The 21,951-nt window shown below is 39.6% G+C and overlaps 1 protein-coding gene and 1 long non-coding RNA gene across 3 annotated transcripts in view; both read right to left on the bottom strand.

The window, feature by feature from the left end:
* PDZRN4 (PDZ domain containing ring finger 4) overlaps window positions 1–21,951 on the bottom strand; it is a 352,510-nt gene that overhangs the window by 245,852 nt on the left and 84,707 nt on the right. The gene's annotated exons all lie outside the window — the stretch shown is intronic.
* Window positions 231–12,027, bottom strand: LOC116593525. The gene is made up of 3 exons (XR_004286916.1): window positions 12,016–12,027; window positions 10,115–10,118; window positions 231–888 (listed from the first exon to the last, which is right to left on the bottom strand). It is a non-coding gene; the product is annotated as an uncharacterized LOC116593525 (long non-coding RNA).

The raw sequence follows: 21,951 nt of genomic DNA, 5'->3' as shown, positions 1-21,951 counted from the left end.
GTTCAGAGAAAGTTTTTGATTATATACAGAAGTTAAAATATAAAGAAGATAAGATGGCTGGCTCTGTTTATCTATTTTTTTAAAGGATTTTATTTATTTATTTGACAGAGAGAAATCACAAGTAGGCAGAGAGGCAGGCAGAGAGAGAGGAGGAAGCAGGCTCCCTGCCAAGCAGAGAGCCCGATGCAGGACTCGATCCCAGGACCCTGAGATCACGACCTGAGCCGAAGGCAGAGGCTTAACCCACTGAGCCACCAGGCACTCTGTTTATCTATTTTTAATAGTCATTTACTCTAGAGTGTTACAGAAAATGATGACTCCTCCAAGAACCCAGGGTCACTCCCTGCTTATTGTTCTACTGAACGATGCACAGAACTTCTTGCATTGGCCCCTGAGAGAGACTACTTGATGTTGTCAGAAGAAAAAAACAAAAACAGAAAAACTGCTGCACAGCATGAGGAATTAGAAAACAAGGCGGAAGGGGGCCGACGCACGATCCCAGGACAGACTGGGAAGGCTAGAAGAGGGAACGAGGAAGGGGTCCAGACAGGACTGAGTTTCATTAGGCCAGTTCAGAGGAGTATCAATCGGCTTTTCAAAGAGAAAGAAATATTTCCCCCCAAATCTTATCTTTTTAATTGATAAATAAAAGAAATTCAAACGTGAGATGTAATCTGACCTATTTATGCCCCTTCCGAAAGACACCGTACTAGTCTATTCCATTGGCTCATTTTAATGCGTTTAAACATTATTCTTTTTTTTTTTTTTTGCTTAAATATTTTTTTTTCAGTTTTGTTTTTTTTTTAAATTTTTTATTTTTTAGAAACATATAATATATTTTTATCCCCAGGGGTACAGGTCTGTGAATTGCCCAGTTCACACACTTCACTAAACATTATTCTAATTTATATTCTGGCTCCATTAGATAACCATTTCTCACCCAGTTCTCATCAGGTAATTTGTAAGAAATGTACAACAAAAAGCGTATCATCATTAAAAAATTCATAAGGCTACAAAAGAATTTAGCTTAAAATGCATTCAACAGTATCACAGGATATGAAGTCCATGCAAATGCTCAATTAAGACACAAAGCAAACTTGAGTGGCAATGCAGCCATGCAATTGTTAAATCTTCAAAGTATAGACTCGGGATTATTCAACAGAACAGCACATTCTTAGGAAAACAAGAAAACAATGTAAAACATGCAAACAGTAAAGTTTGTGAATACACACAAAAAAATCTTCAAGCTCTCAGTTGTCCCCGGGAGCAATCCTGCAATTCAAATCTTCAAGTTATATTTAAATACTCGTATCTCTTAATAATGTTTTTCTCTAGGGTGGGATTATTGGGAATTTTATTTTCCTCCATTGTTTCTCTAATATAAAAATTATCATTAAAGTTTAAAGAATATATTTGAACCAGAAACTAGATACTGGTTTCTCTAATCTACAGGGCAGACTAAGAATGGGTCTGAAAGGGACACTGAAAAACAAATCTACTTGAGGGGACTGCAAAGATGTCACCGTCTCATTACGGCACTAATTCTAACATGGGGGATTTTCTCCACGCTGCTTAGAAGTTGCTTCATGGACTTTCCTTCCCATCTGGATTCCTGTCTCTTAAAGGAAACAAACAAACAAACAAATAAATAAATAAATAAAAATCGCATTTTCCTTTTTAACCTGTCAATTTAGTCAAAACTTTTATGTTATTTTATCCCCACAAAGGGACTGCGTGTTAGGGTATCATATGAACATGGCAGAGGGCCCCCATTATAAGGACCCAGTTTTCTGCTGAGGTGGGCTTCAGAAAGAGGGGGAAGGAAGAATTCTCTCTGCCTCACTGACGAGGAGTATTTTGTGTGTCCCACCACTGGCACTAGGAAAACACTCTACATATTAACAAACCCCTTTTTCAATGTCATACCACCTTTTAGGCCAGTCAGCACTAGTGTACTGTCCACCCAATTTTAATGGTATGAGAACTAGTTGAAAATAAGCTTCAGAGAAGAGGCTTTGGTTTGTACATTACCTAGGAAAACCCCACAACTATCGGAGCATCATTATGGACCTCACATCAGTGTAGCTGGAGGGAAGGGCAAGGCCACAGCCAGAACGGGGTCACTGGGGTATGTTGTGTCCTGGGTTAAGGATTTTATTTTTCCATTCTGATTTTTTTAAATCATTCAAGGTCATTACCTTTGTGCTATTTAAAATTCACATATTCTAACATTATGAAATTTGTTTCTCTTTTATTCCATCAACTGTTCAAAAGCATATATATGTGTGTGTGATGCATATGTATATTTTTAAGCCATGCTTTTGTTATAGAGTTTTATGTTTTGTTTTGTTTTTGAGGGATATAGGGGTTACACATTTCTGTTTATGTATTCTTTTGCTTTTTCTGGATTTCCTAAGTGACTTTCTTTTGTTTTGTTGAGAAAAATATGTATGTCTTCCTGGTTAACAGCTTTTAGTGTCTTAGTCATTTTATCTTGGAATTGAATCAATTTCTACTCTGTCCTCCTCTGTTCTATGCTTTCTGTTTGGCTTGAGGGCTGTTTTTGACTTATGGAGGACAACATGGGAATTTTTGTAATTGAACTCAATAGACTGGTTCCAGTGTTTCTTAATATTTCAAATTTCACTCCTTGGTTTCCATGACTGCTTGGCTGGAGTATACCTTGAAGTAACTTCCTCGGGAAGGATGAGTGGAAGATAAGCTTTTTGAATTCTTGTATTTCTGCAGTTACCTCACAGTTTACAGGAAGTTCAAGTGTAGAATTCTTCTTTGAAAGTCACTAGCCTTCAAAATAGAAAGGATGGCTCCATTGTTCCTGCAATGCTACTACTGAGAAACCAGACGCTGCTGTGATTCTTACATCTGTCTGATGGCCACCCTTTCCTTTCTGAAAAACTATGTATCTGAAGAAAAGCCATGTCTCTATATTGAAGTAGCGAATTTTCTTCCAATACTTCTTTGATAACTTGATAATAGATTTGAAAAAAATATGATAGATCTTACAGGAGGCTTAAGATTGTTTTTGTTATCCTGTTTTTATTTTTTTTTTTAAGATTTTATTTATTTATTTGGCAGACAGAGAGATCACAAGTAGGCAGAGAGGCAGGCAGAGAGAAGGGCTGGGAAGCAGGCTCCCAGCTGAGCAGAGAGCCCAATGTGGGTCTTGATCCCAGGACCCCGAGATCATGACCTGGGTCAAAGGCAGAGGCTTAACCCACTGAGCCACCCAGGCGCCCCTGTTATCCTGTTTTTAACATACAAGGACTCTGTCTCAACTTCTGAGGTTTCCTCCTCTAGAAGTGTGATTTCTTGAGTCTAGCTTTAAAAGGAGATAATATTTCAGTCAATCAAATTTGGGATATCTCTATTTTAATAAAGAAATTGAGTGCAAAATCACCCTATTTCATATCATAGTCTTTTAAATAATTTTTTAAAATATTTTATTTGTTATTTTAGAGATTGAGAGCAAGTGGGGGAAAGAGCAGAGGGAGAAGGATGAGCAGACTACTCTCTGAGTGAGGAGCTTGAGGCGGGGCCCGATTTCATGACCCTGAGATCATGACATGAGCTGAAATCAAGTCAGACACTTAACCAACTGAGCCACCTAGGCACCCCTAAATAAAATAACTTTAAATGTTAAATATTTACCATGAATTAATTCCTTCATGTCATTTAGTAGTCTTCATAAAGTAATAACAATTCTTATGCTGTTCTTATTTATATTTTTATCCTTTGGAATCAATCTTGTTACTCATAATTCAAGTAGAATTATTAGTAGAAAGTAATTATTTTTTAAGAGAGAGGCAAGTCAACATGCTAAATTAAGGTTTTGTGTGGTGTCGTTCAGTTTAACGTACACAACAACTTTGAGAGGTATATTTTTACAAATGAGAAGCAGTCTGAGCAAGTAGTCTGTGCGAGCATCAGCTGTGATTAAGCCAGGACTCACACTCAGGTTTGTCTCATTCCAGAAGTGCATGCCTCTCTCCTAGCACTACACTGCAAAGAGAATTTAGAAGTTTCAATGGCATGAAAGATTAAGGTGAATATTTTGCCTGGGAAACACACATTCTTGTAATACAAACAAACTGTAGTGGGAAAGAGAACTATAAAACTCAGCATATTTATGCAAACATCTTCAAATTAATCCAAGCAACACCATTGTTTATTGCATGGCACGTCTTTGTAGAATACTTATGAAAAAGGAAGACAGATCCTTGCTTATTTGTAATGGTCATATTTTCCGGCTTCGATATTTAGCATTAGAAACTTGTTTTATTGGCTTTATTTTGCAGTACTGTATCATTCTCCCTGACATCCAGAATGAATAATTAAACAGGTAACTGTGAAACACTACAGAAATTAATTTTAAGAGGACAAATGGGATCAGGGAACACAGCATACACTGCATTTTACTGAAAACACCTTCAGCCATTACACTAAATAACCCATGTCACATCCTCTGGTAATTTCCAGGGTGATTTCCTTTTGCCAGAATGAGTTATTTCTGCCACTCTTTGGAGTACAGCATACAAGGGATATGCATTAATGGTGAGTTTACTTTTTCAAACAGGAGGGGAACAGTTAAGAGTCTAAGGAAATCCCCTAAAATGATGGCACCTTGACATGATGTTTATTCTAAATAGCTGAGAGAGAGGGGAGCAGCCCCCTGCTTTATAGACGTGTAGAGTGACAGCTCCTGACTTCCTTAAAGCAGAAGCACAGATGGAAGGGGAGAAATTGTAGGTGGGAATGGGGGAACAACAACTCCGTCACTTGAGGGCAGGTGGTTAAACCATAACAGAGACTGTGGCAGATACAGCAACACAAGTGCCCCAACCAAATTCTTCTTTGACAGAGCCAAGAAGAATACATTTCCCAGAATAGTTTGCATCCAGGTGGGATCTCATAACTAACTTCTGGCTGATAGAAGTGGATGAAGATCATGAACACTTTCTTCAGACCTGGCCATAAAATGGAGTGGATGTCCATACTCTGCTGCCTCTCCCATCTTCCACTCACCTCCACTCCACACCAACTGAGCAGCTGGAAGAAGCAAGGGACTCCAAGATGGCAGTGGAGCCCCAAAATGCAAGGACCTCAGAGTTCTGATCCGTATCTCAGAAAAGAGAAGAGCAGGCTGCTGCCTGATCAGGATCATTCCAAGAGGACTTTTCATGGATAAGAAATATACATTTACTGGGGTAAATTTCAGAGAAATGGAGGTTATTTATTTCAACCCTTAGCCGATCTTGTCAAATGCAGAGTCTAAAACATTTCTCATGTTGGCCTAATATACAACTTTCTGGGGTGTATTTTCCAAGATTGCTGAACCCTACTAAAATGCACACTTAATGTGCCACAATCTTCTCCAAGCACTTTCGCTTGCCTCAGGAGACATGTCTAGTAATAAGTCGCCACAGTCAAGGTCAAAGAGGTGAATGCTTGTGTTCTCCTTTAGGATTTTGATGGATCACATTTAGGTCTTTCATCCATTTTGAATTTGTTTTTGTGTATGGTGTGAAGTCGTCCAGTTTAATTCTTCTGCTTGTTGCTGTCTAGTTTTCCCAACACTTTTATTGAAGAGACTGTCTTTTTTCCATTGGACATTCTCTCCTGCTTTGCTGAAGATTAGTTGACCATAGAGTTGTGGGTCTTTTTCCGAGCTCTCTATTCTGTTCCATTGATGTCTGTTCTGTTTTTGTGCCTGTACCATACTGTATTGATGATTATAGCTTCGTAATAGAGCTTGAAGTCCAGAATTGTGATGCCTCCAGCTTTGCTTTTCTTTTTCAAGATTGCTTTGTCTATTTAGGGTCTTTTGTGGTTCCATGAATTTTAGGATTGTTCTAGCTCTGTGAAAAATGTTGATGGTAGGGATTGCATTCTATGTGTAAATTGCTTTGGGTAGTATGAACATTTTAATAATATTGTTCTTCTGATGCATGAGCATGGAATGTTTTTCCATTTTTTTGTGTTACTTTTATTTATTTATTTATTTATTCATTTTTATTAGTGTTCTATAGTTTTCAGAGTACAGATCTTTTACCTCTTTGGTTAGGTTTATTCCTAGGTACCTTATAGGTTTTGGTAAAATTATAAATGGGATTGATTCCTTGATTTCTCTTTCTGCTGCTTCATTATTGTTGTATAGAAATGCAACAGATTTCTGTATGTTGATTTTGTATCCTGTGATGTTACTGAGCTCATGTATCACTTCTAGCAATTTTTTGGTGGAGTCTTTCAGGTTTTATAGATAAGAGTATCATGTTATCTGTGAATAGTGAAAGTTTGACTTCTTTCTTGCTAATTTGGATGCCTTTTATTTCTTTCTATTGTTTGATTGTTGAAGCTAGGACTTCCAGTATTATGTTGAATAACAATGGTGAGAGTGGGCAACCCTGTCTTGTTCCTGACCAGAGAGGAAAAGCTCCCAGTTTTTCTCCATAGAGGATGATACTAGCCATGGGTCTTTCCATGTATGGCCTTTATGATGTTGAGGTCTGTTCCTTTTATCCCTAGTTTGTTGAGGGTTTTTTCAAGAATAGATGCTGTACTTTGTCAAATGCTTTTTCTGTATCTGTTCAGAGGATCACATGGTTCTTATCCTTTCTTTTTTTTTTTTAAGATTTTATTTATTTATTTGATAGACAGAGATTACAAATAGGCAGAGAGGCAGGCAGGGAGAGAGGAGGGGGCAGGCTCCCCGTTGAGCAGAGAGCCCAATGCGGGGCTCCATCCCACGACCCTGAGATCATGACCTGAGCTGAAGACAGACGCTTTAACCCACTGAGCCACCCAGGTGCTCCTCTTATCCTTTCTTTTACTAATGTGGTGTATCCTGTTGATTGATTTGCAAATACTGAACCACCCTTAAGGCCCAGGAATAAATCCCACTTGATTGTGGTGAATGATTCTTTTAATGTACTGTTGGATTAGATTTGAGAGTGTTTTGTTGAGAATCTTTGCATCCATGTTCATCGGTATTGGCCTATAATTCTCCTTTCGCATGGGGTCTTTGTCTGGTTTTGGAATCGAGGTGATTCTAACCTCATAGGATGGGATTGGAAGTTTTCCTTCCATTTTACTTTTTGGAACAGTTTGAGAAGAACAGATATTAGGTCTTCTTTAAATGTTTGGCAGAAATCCCCTGGGAAGCCATCTGGTCTTGGACTTCTGTTTGTTGGGAGATTTCTGATTACTGATTTGATTTCTTTGCTGGTTGTAGGTTGTAGGTTAAAATTTTCTATTTCTTCCTGTTTCAGTTTTGGTGGTATATATGTTTCTAGGAATTTATTTGTTTCTTCCAGATTTCCAATTTGTTGGCATCTAATGTTTTACAGTATTCTCTTAAATTTTATTTCTGTGGTGTTGTCTGTGGCTCTCTCATTTGTGATTTTATTTATTTAGGTCCTTTCTCTTTTCTTTTTGATGAATCTATTAAGGGTTTTATCTAGTTTATTAATTTCTTCAAAGAATCAGCTCCTAGTTTCCTTGATCTGTTATTGTTTCTGCTCTGATCTTTATTATTTCCTTTCTTCTGCTGCTGCAGGCCTCATTTACTGTTTGTTGTTGTTGTTGTTGTTGTTTTTGGCTCCTTTAGGTGTAAGGTTAGGTTACATATTTGAGATTTTTCTTGCTTCTTGAGGTAGGTCTGTTTTGCTATAAACTTCCCTCTTAGGACTGCTTTTGCTGCATCCCAAAGGTTTTAGACAGCAATGTTTTCATTTTCATTTTTCTCCATCTATTTTAAAAAATTTTTTTCTTTAATTTCTTGGCTAACCCATTCATTCTTCAGTAGGATGTTCTTTAACCTTCATGTATTTGTGGTCTTTTCAAATTTTTTCTTGTGGTTGACTTCAAGTTTCATAGCACTGTGATCAGAAAATAAGCACTGGTATGATCTGAACCTTTTTTGTATTTGTTGAGACCTGTTTCGTGACCCAGCATGTGATCTACTCTGGAGAATGTTACATGTGCACTTGAAAAGAATGTATATTCTGCTGTCTTAGGGTGAAATTTACTGAGTTTATCTGTTAAGTCCATCTGGTCCAGTGTGCCATTCAAAGCCACTATTTCCTTGTTGATTTTCTGCTTAGATGATCAGTTCACTGTTGTGAGTGGAGTGTTAAAATTCTCTACTAATATTGTACTGTTATCAATGATTTAATGTTTGTTACTAATTGTTTTATATATTTGGGTGCTCCCAAGTTGGGGGCATAAATATTTACAATTGTTAGATCTTCTTGTTGGATAGACCACTTTATGATGATGTGGTGGCCTTCTTCATCTCATTAGTCTTTGGTTTAAAATCTAGTTTGAGGTGCCTGGGTGGCTCAGTTAGTTGGGCGACTGCCTTTGGCTCAGGTCATGATCCTGGAGTCCTGGGATTGAATCCCACATCAGGCTCACTGCACAGTGGGGAGCCTACCTCTCCCTCTCTCTCTGCCTCTCCCCCTCTGTCAAATGAATAAATAAAATCTTAAAAAAAAAATCTAGTTTATATGATATAAGTATGGGCTATTCCAGCTTTCTTTTCCTGTCCATTGCATGATAAGTAGTTCTGTCCCCTCACTTTGAATAGGTCTAAAATGAGACTCTTCTAGGCAGCATATAGATGGGTCTTATTTTTTTTAATCCATCCTGATACCCTATGTCTTTTGATTGGAGCATTTCTTCCATTTACATTTAGTGATTATTGATAGATATGAATTTAGTGCCACAGTATTACCTGTAAAGTCATTGTTTCTGGAGATTTCCTCTGTTCCTTTCTAGTGTTTGTCACTTCTGGTCTTTCTTTCCCACTCAAAGAGTCCCCTTTAATATTTCTTGCAAGACTGGTTTAGTGGTCATGAACTCCTTTAGTTATGTTTGTCTCGGAAACTCTATCTCTCCTTCTATTCAGAATGACAGCCCTATTGGATAAAGTATCCTTGGCTGGACATTTTTCCCATTCAGCTTGTTGAATATATCATGCCACTCTTCTCTGGCCTGTCAAGTTTCTGTGGGTAGATTTGCTGCTAACCTTATTTGTCTTCCCTTGTAAGTTAGGGATTTCTTTTCTGTTGCTGCATTTATGATTTTTTCCTTTTCTCTGTATTTTGCAAATTTTACTTTGTATCTTGGTATTCACCTGGCTCTGTTGATTTTGATAGGAGTTCTCTCTGCCTCCTGGGTTTAGCTGTCTGTTTCCTTCCCCAGATAGGGAAGTTTTCACCTATAATTTGCTCAAATAAACCTTCACTTCCCTTTTTCCCTCTTTTTCTTCTGGAACTCCTATAATATGAATGTTTCTGTGCTTTATGGAGTAGCTGAGTTCCCTGAGTCTACCTTTATGATCCAATATTTTTCCTTCCCTCTCATTTTCAGCTTCATTATTTTCCATAATTTTATCTTCTGTATCAATTATTTGTTCCTTTGCTTCGTCCAACCTTGTCTTCATCACATCCAGTCGGTTTTGTGTCTCAGTTCTAGCATTTTTTTATTTTGGCCTATTTTTAGGTCTTTTATGTCTGTAGTAAGAGACTCCCTGGTGTCTTCTGTTTTCTCAAGCCAAGCTAGTATTCTTAAGATTGTTGTTTTAAATTCTGGGTCAGGCATATTAATTATATCTGTTTTAATTAGATATAATTAAAATGCTCATCTTGTTCTTTCAGGATGAATTCTTCTGTATTGGCATTCTGTCTAGGTCTCTGTCTTCTTCTGGGTATTAGGAAAGCCTGTTATATTTCCTGCTCCTGAGAGTAATGACTTTATTAAGTAGAGGTTTTTATACTATCCAGTGCCTGACACTACAGGAAGTGTTTCTGGTGTATGTTGTGTGTACTCTGCTTCTGTGTGTTGGCTGCTATTTCCTTTAGGTCAGGCCTCTGCAGAGTTTCTCCTTGCTACAGTGGGGAGTGTCTGGACCTTGTCCAAATTGTAGCATTTTAACTAGGTGTGTTCTGGTCTGCTTGTTAAAAGAGACCTGAAGCTATTTGCACTAGAGCTGAAGATTTGCAGTACTCTATGACCAGTAGAGTTGGTATGTGGGGGGAGTTTGTGCTGGTCTCCTGGAGGAAGGGCCCACTGCTGCTCTGACTCTCAGGTACACCTGCCTTAGTAGAGAAGCACTTACAGAGCACAGGGGTGTGGGGCTTAGTGTAAGTGACTCAGGCCTCCACTGTGGGTTTTGTGCTGCTCACTGAAGTCCGTCTGCACTGATGGATAGGGCAGAAAAATGGTGCCAGCCCTCTTTCTCATCCCTGGAGAGGGGTTTGTGCCAATTGCTGTCCAGGAAGACATCACAGGAGAGCAAACAATCTCCCCTCATGTGTCCCAGGTGTCCCTCAGATTCCTGACTTCACACTGTGTCTGGGCCGTCTGCCCACCCAGCAGTACAGTGCACCTGTGTTGTGTCTCAGCACACCAAATGAATTTCAAAACTCGAAAATTTAAGTACCTGGACCTGCATGGACCCCTGCTGGTCCTCTGGGGGAGAGTTTCACCATACTGGGGTTGTTGTCCATTTGGCCCAGAAGAGTAGTCACATCAATGCACAGGATCTTGGAGTTCAGAGTAAAACACAACAAAAAGCTGTGTCCAGGTTTGCCACCCTTATCAGGTATCTCTGCCCCTATGCTTTGGAATGGGGCAGAGCAATAGCACCCACTGGCTCTTTTGACCCTTAAGAGGCAAGACCCCTACTCCTGGATGTACTCCAAGAAGGGGGATACATTTTTCCCAGTGCATCCAAAGGGATCCTGTCTGTTCCTAGGCCCCTGCCCTCCTTATACACAGCACTACTGTGCTTACTGGGTTCAACACCAGCCATGACACAGACTTCTAAAACTTCAGTCTTTCAGCTCTGTTGTAAAAAGTCATGATAATCAGCCCCTGTCATATTCCCAGTCAGTGGTTTGGGGGAAGTGTTTTCCTTGTGTGATCTCCCGTGCACTGTTCTCTCTCTCTCCCCTTCCTTTTTCCCTCCCTATTTGTCTCTTTCTCTCTCTTTCTCCTCTATGATCAGGGCTCCTTTCCCTCAGCTGTACCCATGATTCTTTTCTCCCCTAAATCATGTCTCCATACCTCCAACCCTCTATGATATGGCCTCTTCTCTCCCTCTAGTTGTGCAGTTTGTTCTCTCCATCCTCAGATTGATTTCTTGAGTGTTTAGAATGATTTGATATTTATCTAGCCATGTTCAAGGGATGAAGCAAGCCAAGGTCCTCCTCTTACTCTACCATTTTAAGTCTCCTTGGATATCTTAGAAGTATTTTATATATTATAAAATATATATAAAATATATTTAATATATATAATATAATATATATATAAAATAAAATATAATATATATAGAAAATACGTATTATAAAATATATATATATATATTATGTATTCTACCTCAGAATTTAACTCAACGTTAAAGAAATAAACATACCTTAATAGGGAATTTGATACATCATTGGATGGAGGCTTTTCTTAAAATGCTTTTATTCAAAGACATCTTTTGTTTGGAAAATAGAAATTTGAAGCTGGTTGCTCTATTTCATGACACTTTAAAAAGGTCATTGATTTATCACATTTTCTATGAAATTCCTTTTTTGCCATCTTATTTAGGAAAACGAGGTGTATTATGCTTGTTTCCAAAGTAGCTTTTATTTCTTTGAAAATTTTTTTATTAAAAAAAGTCTCATAAGTAGAAGCAATGCATGCTAGTCAACCATAGCACGGAAATCATCTTTTGTCCACACTTACAGTAGGAATGCTAAGAGGATTCTATTCCAAAGGACAATGGGTCTCAGACATCAAATAAATCTCTAGCTACATATGAATCCAAAGGAAAGGCACATCATCAGCATTTTGTGTGCATCACAGTAGTTTTTCATGACTAGGTAGATACTCTTAGGCTTACTATTTAGGCATGCCCTCTTTGGTATCAAAATTTCCAACTATTTTATAACAATCACTGGAAACCCAGCTTCCATAATGCAGTCAGAATTCCTCTTCTGGTACACTCACAAAGCAAAGGGAAGAGGTAAGTTGATGGAAACAACTTGCACAGCTATTTTCTTCACTATCTCCAATCTGGTTATAGATAGAAGACATCTGTCTTCAAAATTGCTGTCACCACAGTGTTCCATGCTTTCCTAATCCCTATATTGGACTGCAGCAATCTTCTGTGGGAGCAGCTTTGGGGACCTGCTGGTGCAGAACAGAGGCCACACAAGCCATTTGAAATGCGAAAGAGCCATGCCGTGCTTTCTGAGCTATACCAGTTACATATTTGCTTCCAAATGAAGTTGAGTTGATGCGTTCTAAAAGGCCCTGTATTACATAAATTCTGGTTTTCTTAGAAATTGGCCATCTTTATGCAGCTCAGCTGGTGTGCAGTTGCTAAAATTCCGCATTTATTTTTCAGGGACCTGAAGGAGCAGTGGGCCCGAACCGTTATTTCTCACCTGTTTCAACCCAAATATTTTCAGAATTCATTCAGGATCTTTTGTATGAAAAGTATCCCCACCCACACAATAGGTAATATACCAGTGGATTAAAACACACTACTATTAGAGTTTCATGATTCAAATTAGTTTAAATGTTCAAAAGAGCTTAAGTTCAAAAAGAGCTCATGTTCAAATGAACATAAGCTATAAACCATGCTCTTACCCTGCATGGTGAATGGTAGGTACTAGGTGGATACTTCAGATCACTGTTCTCTTAACTGTTCATGGATCATCATGAACTTAACGTATGGATGCTTACATCAAGATGGCAGAGGTGTGGTAAACAATTTTACACATCAAAAAGGGCTAATGTACTTTTCAGAACTAGTTTACACAGAACATCAGAAAATAATGACAAAATGCATGTATGTTTCCTCTCCTTCAGAAGAGCTGTTGATTTCCATCCAGTGTTTCTTATGAATTTTTTCAGACCTTTGTTACCATATGAGAAAACTGTGACATGCTTTAAAAAAGTCATGCGTTCTAAGCCAAAAGAGTGGTTTTAAATTATATCTTTTTCTACATATACAACAACCATTACTCCAACTGCAACTCTAGAAAAAATTAGTACACACAGAGAGCTTGAGATGTTAACAAAGTTTATATAAAGATAATTCCTTCAATCCTACAATCAACTGAGGTCTGCTACCAACTAGGCTGTGTTGTTACCTTTCCAAACACACGAAGTAATGATGAACAAATGGTCATTGTGGCTCTAAGAAAAACCGTTCCCATAAGGACGGCTATAGTTCTTAAGAGGATAAATAAGAACGGAAAGAACTTATTGATTTCTTATCCATGGAAAGATAACGGAGAGGCAGGGTGGTATCACTTAGAGCAGTTGCGTAGTACTACAGAACAACTTGTGTATTTTTTAAAGAAACACAGCACCATATTGCAAATAGAGACACAAAGAAGAACTACAGTTCCAATTAGGACGGAATCAGCCACTCTAGGCAATAAAACAACAGGAGGCATCACAATATCGATACCTGAGAAATACTGCCACTTGTTATCTACCCATATCGCTCACTCAAAACATGACCCAGGAGAATCAGAGCCAGTCTAAACACTTCAGAAACCATCCAGAGCCGTATGGCACACTATTCTTTCAGACCTCAGGAGTAAAAGTTAGCCCGAGCCTCCTGACATACTAAAATGATTTATTATCACAGGGCTGAACTAATGCATTCTGCTTTACAACTCTCCTGGCAGTCCAGGGGAGAAGCTTCGTTTATTACCTACAGTACATAATGCCCGCTGAAGAGCTCTGTATTATTCATAAGACTGCCTTTTTGGTGCCATCATAATGCTGATAAATTATGAAAAAATGCATATTTTATTTCAATTTATAACATATTGTTGTATACATATCAATAGATCACATGGCGGCAGGCGGGGCGAGTATTACTGCTGACAGCTGTTGACACGCTTCAATAAAACCCAAACAAAGGGGCTTCACCAATAATCCCAAGTCACAACTAGCATTCCAAATAAAAAGCCACTTCTTTCTCTCTCCTATTTAGAAAGGCTTTGCAGCAATGGCAGTGCTACATAAGGGAGAAACTTTGCGGAAAACCTCAAGTGATACTGGTAATTTTCTACCCAGGTTCACTGAGTGGGGGCCGGGGAGGGGGCAGTGCTCTCTATGCTAAATAGTAAGCCTTCTGGAGGAAATGGAGGTGTTCAAGTAAAGAGCAGGAAGTCTAGTTTATGAAAGAGAGTTCCTGTTAGAGTTTGCTATCACTTTATTTGGTTTCTTTCTCTTTCTTTTCTTGCGTTAGGTGCTGAGGTACCTAATTCTAAAACAATCTGAGAAGTAGTTCCTCGAAGAAGACTAGACATTTTCCATTAACTCAGACTTCCTTGGTGGTTTTCAGGTTTTCAAGTTATTTTCACATTAGTCAGACTGCATAACAGCCAACTGGTGTTTGGATCTCTGCAGAGTAAATTTAGTGATTTCCCTTTTTATTCCATGTATGAAGGACTAGTTTAAATGTCATAAATAAAAGCTAATTTGGAATAATTGATACTTTTAATAAGGGCAATTTTCTTTCAGACATCAAGAATTCAACTGACAGGATTTTGAGCTGAAAATTATCTTGGCGCTCATCATTTCAACTACTTCTTTTTACAAATTGGAAATCTGAGCCTGTAAGTCAAGTGACTGCTCTAGGTCATGCCTCCAGCAGGGCCATGGTTAGAACGCAGGTTTGTCTCATTTAGTCTATTGTTCCAAGTGGCCCTTCTGGGGCTTAAAATACTATTTTATACATAAAAAATGATTTAAATAATGTTTGAATAGAATGCTCTACTTCTGCCTATCACAGCATTGGAAGATGCTGCAGAGGCTAGCTAGCATGGGACGGCTACATCATCTACCTGGGGTGTGTTTTTATGTCTAAATAAGGAAAATTGACTCATCAGAAAAAAACACAACACTTCCATACCCAGATAACATAAAAACAACAAAAATAACATAAACACTAAGATATAAAGCGATTACTACGGAACAATATGCTGTATGTTTAAAAATGTAAATGGATATCATTTTGTGTGTATGGGGTGTCTCCTCACACATCCTCCAGCTCATCCACTAGTGATCCTCCCTGCCCCCCACAGTGCTCCCTCCTGGCCTTGTGGGTCTTCTAGTAACAGCGTCCCACGAAACAAAGACTTGCAGTGAGCACCTGAGTATTTATTCTTCCTGGTGCTGACACACCCACATCTGCATCCAGCCACATGTGCTTCCCAGAGCCAGTGAAAGAACCAGAAACTTCATTTAAACAGAACCCGCTTTCATTTAATGAAGGGGGATTCTCGAGCAGCCATTGTGCATTCACTGTTTACAGACCTTTGATTTGCGCCCCAGTTCTCATGCAGACGGGGGCAGGGATAAGCTGGGGAACTTTGGGGGGGTGCGGGGAGGAGAAGGGGAGCATTTCTGAAGAAGTCGGGTGGGGAGGGGCAAGGCTCTCGGCTGCCGAAGTTTGCAGTGAGCTCCCACCAAAATGAAAACTACCTATAAAGGAGAAAGAGAACCTTCTGGATCTCAACATCCTCATTGTGTTTCTACCTTAGAACCCAAGTCAGATTTTATGCTGCTGTTTTCTACCAAATAGGATAGCTCTGCAGAGTAGCGCAGGAAACCTTTAAAGAAAAAGAAACAAAAAACTTCGTATGTGCCTTGCAGGTGCTCTTCTATTAGCCATTATAGTACGAATCACTATAGTTTCTTTATACTCTATCTTGAATACTATTATAATCATCTCCAACTCTATTTCTTTGTCTCAACAAATCTCATTTTCCTCCATTAAAAGCATTAGTGTTCACACTAATGGTAATGTGTTTGATTTTCACATTTTCAGTTTTTAAAAATTCACACTTCACATCAATTGGACCCAGCTTCAGTTAATATTCTCACCTGAGGACATAGAGACTTAAGCAAAAAATATATATCAGTTTTCTCTAGAGAAACCCAAATAGAAATTAATGAACTCAAGAATACTTGCTCCTACCTATTACTGGGAATTAGCTCTAATCTTTAACCACCATAGCCATCATTTTTCATACAATGAAGATTAGCTGTTTCTCATTTAGGTTTATAAATTGTGTGAAGGTGCTTTAGCTTTTTAGGTTTTAATAACTGCCTGTTTCATATGAATACAATCAAAGATAAGATAACTAGACATAATATTATGCCAAGTTTTTTTTTTTATTGTTTGATTTGTCATTCTTTTTTTTTTTTTTTTTTTTAAAGATTTTATTTATTGGGTGCCTGGGTGGCTCAGTAGGTTAAAGCCTGTGCCTTGAGCTCAGATCATGATCCCAGGGTCCTGGGATCAAGCCCCGCATCAGGCTCTCTGCTGAGCAGGGAGCCTGCTTCCTCCTCTCTCTCTGCCTGCCTCTCTGCCTACTTGTGATCTCTCTCTCTGTGTGTCAAATAAATAAATAAAATATTTTTTAAAAAAAGATTTTATTTATTTATTTGACAGACAGAGATCACAAGTAGGCAGAGAGGCAGGCAGAGGGGGAGGAAGAAACAGGCTCACCACTGAGCAGAGAGCCCAATGTGGGGCTCAATCCCAGGACCCTAGAATCATGACCTGAGCCGAGTGTAGCTGCTTAACCAACTGAGCCACCCAGGCACCCCTGATTTGTCATTCATAAACAATTTGGAGCTGCGGGGAACCCTAAGAGTCTCCCCTAGCTCATCCATCTCTTTTTATAAATAACATATGTCAAAATGTTTGACTTGGTTAAAGAGTGACATGAGACGTGGTTCTCAAACTTAATTAGCCCAAACACTTGAGAAACAGTGTGTACCCAAGCTCTGCCTAAGACTCTGACTTCCCACTGGTCTTCAAGGTTCACTAAACAAGAAGCTTAGAATGTTGCTATTTTCCCTTTGCATGGCCTTATTTTTGATGTCTTAGAAATCCTCCAGAGTTACTAATATGACAGGATATTGATATAGGACTTGTTTTCTTTTCCTCCATCTCTGGCTGAAAGCGCAAAGGCTAATATAAGCATCATTACCCTCACAACCTAAGTGATCGCTAGATCACCAGGCAGGACCTGCAGAGATGATGTCAAAAACACTGAGCCCCCCACTTTTTAATAAAATTTTATTTATTTGAGAGAGAATGAGAGAGCACAAGCAGGGGAAGTAGCAGGCAGAGGGAGAAGCAGACTCCCCTCAGAACAGGGAGCGCAATGCTGGACTCCATCAGAGGACCCTGGGATCATGAACTTTTGCCGAAGGCAGACGCTTAACCAACTGAGCTGCCCAGGCACCCCAAATACTGAGACCCTCAATTCAATCCATACTTTGAAGATTTTCAGAAATCAGAGGAATGAGGGACTAGGACAGTTTGGGATCTCTTTGGTGTGAGCTGTTGCACACTCCGGTCCCCCCACCATCCCCTCGCGTCCCGCTGAAGAAGAGCAGCAGGAAGGGAACAACGGAGAAGGGTTAGCGTGGAGTGAAGGGGGAGTTTTGACTATTCAGAGCTGTTTTGTCATCAGAAGTGACTGAAGCTATGGGGTTGCTTTGACATTTCGTCAGAGGCATGGATGTCAGCGGCCCACCACAAGGTTTGAGGGGCAGCAGAAGAAAAACACTGCTTTATTCTGCCCTCTATTGAGTTCTGCTCTTCCAATGTAATCGTTACACAAAGTAACCTTTTGTAAAGTCAATAAACCTGTTCTCTTAACAGACTGCTAAGATTAACTAATGCCTGTACATTAACCCATCTCAACGATTAACCTTCTGCACAAAAGAAAATTAAAAAGTCCTCTTCCTTTGGTGAAAAAAACATCATCCTGGATAATAACTTTTCTTCTCACTGCATCTTGTGTCTGTGTTTTCCTTCTTTGGCTTGTGAATGTACCATAAGACTTGGCTTGGGGAACGTATCCAGTCATAGCCTTATGAATAGTCTCCACTACATTCAGTCCTGTTACCTTCCGGGTCATGCATACATCAAGGGGTAAGAATGATTTTAACTTTGAGTACAGCCAGGAAATGGGAGGGAAAGAATCACCCAAGTGTCCGTGCAAACATATTGAGTGCCAAAGGTCTGGGCTGACTTATGGCCACAGATTTTACCTCTAAGAGAGCCATTAGCATAATTGGCTTTTGGATCAGATGGAGGCCATTAGCCTTAAATTCTTTGCTGAAGACTAAAATGTCTAACTATCCCTTTTATTCTACATTACCTTTCGTTTGCTCACATAAATTATCCTCCTTTCTCCCAGACATAAGGGGGAAAAAAATCATCTTTCTCCATACGAAACCTCTGTGTGAATTCTATCCTTGGCTGCTAATCTACCAAGGAGAAATGGATTTCCTCTCACAAACACTGCTCTTCCTCCACACAGAGAGCAGTCTCCTCAGTTGTCACACCCAGGGCCTTTCCCCGACCTCATTTCAGTTAGAGGTTATACCATTGTTTCAGCAGTAACTCTCCTTTAGCTTTGGCACAGAGGAGATCACTGATGAGTCCCGCCATCCTAGTCTATGGTGTTGATTACACACCCACCTGCAGCAGGTGAGAAATCGGCATAGTGAGCGTGAGGGGAGGAAGAGCCTGGGACAAGAAGGCTCGCCATCTGTTTGGGGACATCATATCTGGACTGCGAACAAGCCCTTGAATTCACAGCTCTCAGAATCAAAGCCACCTCTTCCCTCAACAGGAACTCACCACCACGGTGTCTCCAAGCTGAAGTACCCGCCCCACACTCATGCCCATTCTATTTGCAGCACTAGCCCTGTATTTAGAGGTGATAGGATTTTATATTTTTAGCATTATAAATTAGTTTAAACTCCATGAAAAACGAAAAAGCTTCCTTTGATAGGAAGCAGGGTTTTAGGCCAAAATTCAGATGCTTGGGTACTCTGCCATCTGCTGGCTTATGCATGGAATGTTTAAAATTCCTGTGCATTCTTGTTACTGCGTTTTGCGGGGTTTGGGGACATTTTCATAGTTCAGCACAATTTAGGAGATTTTTTTTTTTAATTGCAAGTTAAAAGAACATACTTGATTCATTGCTAGCAATGAATCTTTTTGAAAATAAGTTTTGTTTTGAATAGATTTAGAAACAAATCGTGAACATAAGACAAAGAGTTCCCATATACCCACATCCGGTTTTCCCCATCGTTCGCATCTTACATTAGTGTGGTACCTCTGTCACACTAACAATACGGAGGCATTGTCATTAACTAAAGTAGACCTGGACCCTTGAAAATGACAAATCCAGCTGCCTCTGGTCATCCAAGCAAACGTAGGGCACGGACCACAAGTGAGTCATCCTGAATAGCTAACATTCCTGCCTGACACTGTGCTCACTGCTTTACATACATGATCCCATGTACTTCTCACATCAGCCTACTAAATAGTCATTACTATCTAATCCCCATTCTCCCAATTAGGAGAGCAGAGCTCATAGCGATGCTGACCCTAACACTGTAGCATTTGACCTTGGGCAAATTTTATTCAAAGAACCTCTCATAAATTCATTGTAAGGATTTAATCGATGAATACACAGGAAGCATTTAGAAGTTTCCTAGGACACATGGTAAGCCCAAAATAATCTCCAGATCTACCTAAGGACAGAGTCTACTCCTTAAGCCACTATAATATATTCAGGGGAGTTCTTAAACCATGTAAAACAGCCAGTTGGCTTTTCCTTTGTAGAAATTATCTTCTCTTATGGTTTCTACTCTCTTACTCTCTGGAATTGCCTGTGTTTCTTTCTTTCTTTTTTTCCCCCCATTAAAATCCCCCTTTTGCACTTGCCCATGAAATTTTAGCACCACAGATATACTGCATATCTGTTTAAATACCGTGGTCCTTTGGAAGGCCATGAACTATTGTAATATCTGGGTGGGAGGGGGGACTGCCTTACAAGAACCAATTTTGCCCCTTTGGGGCTGATCATCATCCCCACTGAGAATATTCTAGGCTTATCAAATCATTCACCCTTCCTCTTAATAACATAAAATTGCTGCTAGTTAACCACATCTACTAAGACAGAAATACATAAATCTGGAGTCTCCTCTGTGCCTGTGATCTTTACCCAATTCTGAAACTCACAAGCATTCTCGTATCTTCATTATTCTCCCATCCCTCTGAATCACCTTCTGAGGTGATTTGACAGACAGAGATCACAAGTAGGCAGAGAGGCAGGCAGAGAGAGAGAAGGGGAGGCAGGCTGCTCAGCAGGGAGCCCGATGCAGGGCTTGATCCCAGGACCCTGGGATCATGACCTGAGCTGAAGGCAGAGGCTTTAACCCATTGAGCCACCCAGGTGCCCTACTTCATTTTTCATATCAAGACTTACCCTTTCCCCGAATGATTTTCTTAGGCTCAACTGTGCTCCATTTCCTTTCTTTCAAGAAACCCCTTTACACATTCACTGTGACTCTCATAGTCAGATATTAAAAAGCTCTCCTCCAGTCTTGTGGCCAGCCATATCTGCGTTTGAGTCCTATTTCCTTCACTTATTACATACCTACTGCCTTATATATAATAGAATAATACCTCAGATTTTCTTGTTTTAAAATGTCTACAGCATACTCTCACAAAATTTTAGAGGTGATAAATGAAGTAACACCAACCACCTAGCATAGAACTAGCTGTAGTGGGTAAGGATGGGTCTCAGAGGGGATCTATCTCCTGCCTCCCCACCATGTCACTCCACAAACTTGCTTTTTCTAAGTTTATTGTTCAATCTACTGCAAAGCTCATGTCAATGACTTGGCCATTCAACCACTTAATGGGAAAGTGCAGAAGGTTTGAATTTTTGGCAATTTAAACTTAAAAAAAAAAAAAAAAAAAAGGTTGGGACTTACAGTCTAGTGGAGAGAACTTTCCAGTAAATGTAAATATGTAACATTCCCAGTGATGATAAGTATTATGGAGAAAATAAAGGAGGAGGATACTTATGATAGGAGAGAATGTTTATTTCTATAAAGTGATTAGAAAGAGTTTATCTGAAATATGGACCTTTTATCAAACCTAAATAAAATAAGAACATGAGCCATGCAGGTCTCTGGTGTAAGTGTCAGTAAGTACTTATACCTCTCACCACTCTCCCTCTCAGAGCTGCCTCTAAGGTCAGTTTAATCCCACGTTGATCAAGGTCCTCAGCTCAGTCACAGATTCAAATGTTGAGCATCTTAGTCAGAAGACATAGCGATACAGCACGCAGGCTCCATGGAAACTTCAATTCTCCGGACTGACATCAGCCACCCATTAACTAGTCTCTAGTTACGAATTTACTAAACTGTGCTATCAGCCAACGCTTTTCTGGTCTACAATGATTCAGTGAGAGACTTTGCTCATATCTGGCTGAATTCAGACCTTTTTTTGTCTACCACATTTCCCAGGTTGCCAGTCAGTCTAGTGATCAAGTAAAAAAGGAAAGAAACTCATCTTTGGCTGCCCACAGATATTTATATGGCCCCATGCAGGCAGAACTCTGGCAGAGAATCCTGGTTACAGCCAGACAGATCTAGAATAATCTAAGTAAGAATTTCCTAACCTGAAGAAGCCATCTGAAGAAGACGCAGTCTGCCTTATGAGGACGGCACTCCACCGCTGACTAGGTGCTTTGGTGAGGTCCAGGGACCCAACAGGCAGAGATGACACAGGTGTCACAGAGACTTGGCGTGGTGTTTAGAGGAACACCTCTAAGACCCCTGAAAGTCTATGGTATTGTATTTGCTTCCAAAGTATAGTCATCCCCACTTATCTATGGTTTCATTTTCCAGGGGTTCAGTGACCCATTGTCAACCATGATCTAGGAGTAGATGATCCTCCTTCTGACATGATATCAGAAGGTCAACAGTGGCCTCACACTATGTCAAAATTCCTATGTTATTTCATCTCACTCCATCTCATCATCTGGACATTTTATCATTTTACACTATCACAAGAGGAGT

Source organism: Mustela erminea, chromosome 6 (assembly GCF_009829155.1).
Source record: "Mustela erminea isolate mMusErm1 chromosome 6, mMusErm1.Pri, whole genome shotgun sequence".
Classification (NCBI taxonomy): Eukaryota; Metazoa; Chordata; class Mammalia; order Carnivora; family Mustelidae; genus Mustela; species Mustela erminea.
This window is presented reverse-complemented; position numbering and strand designations above follow the sequence as displayed.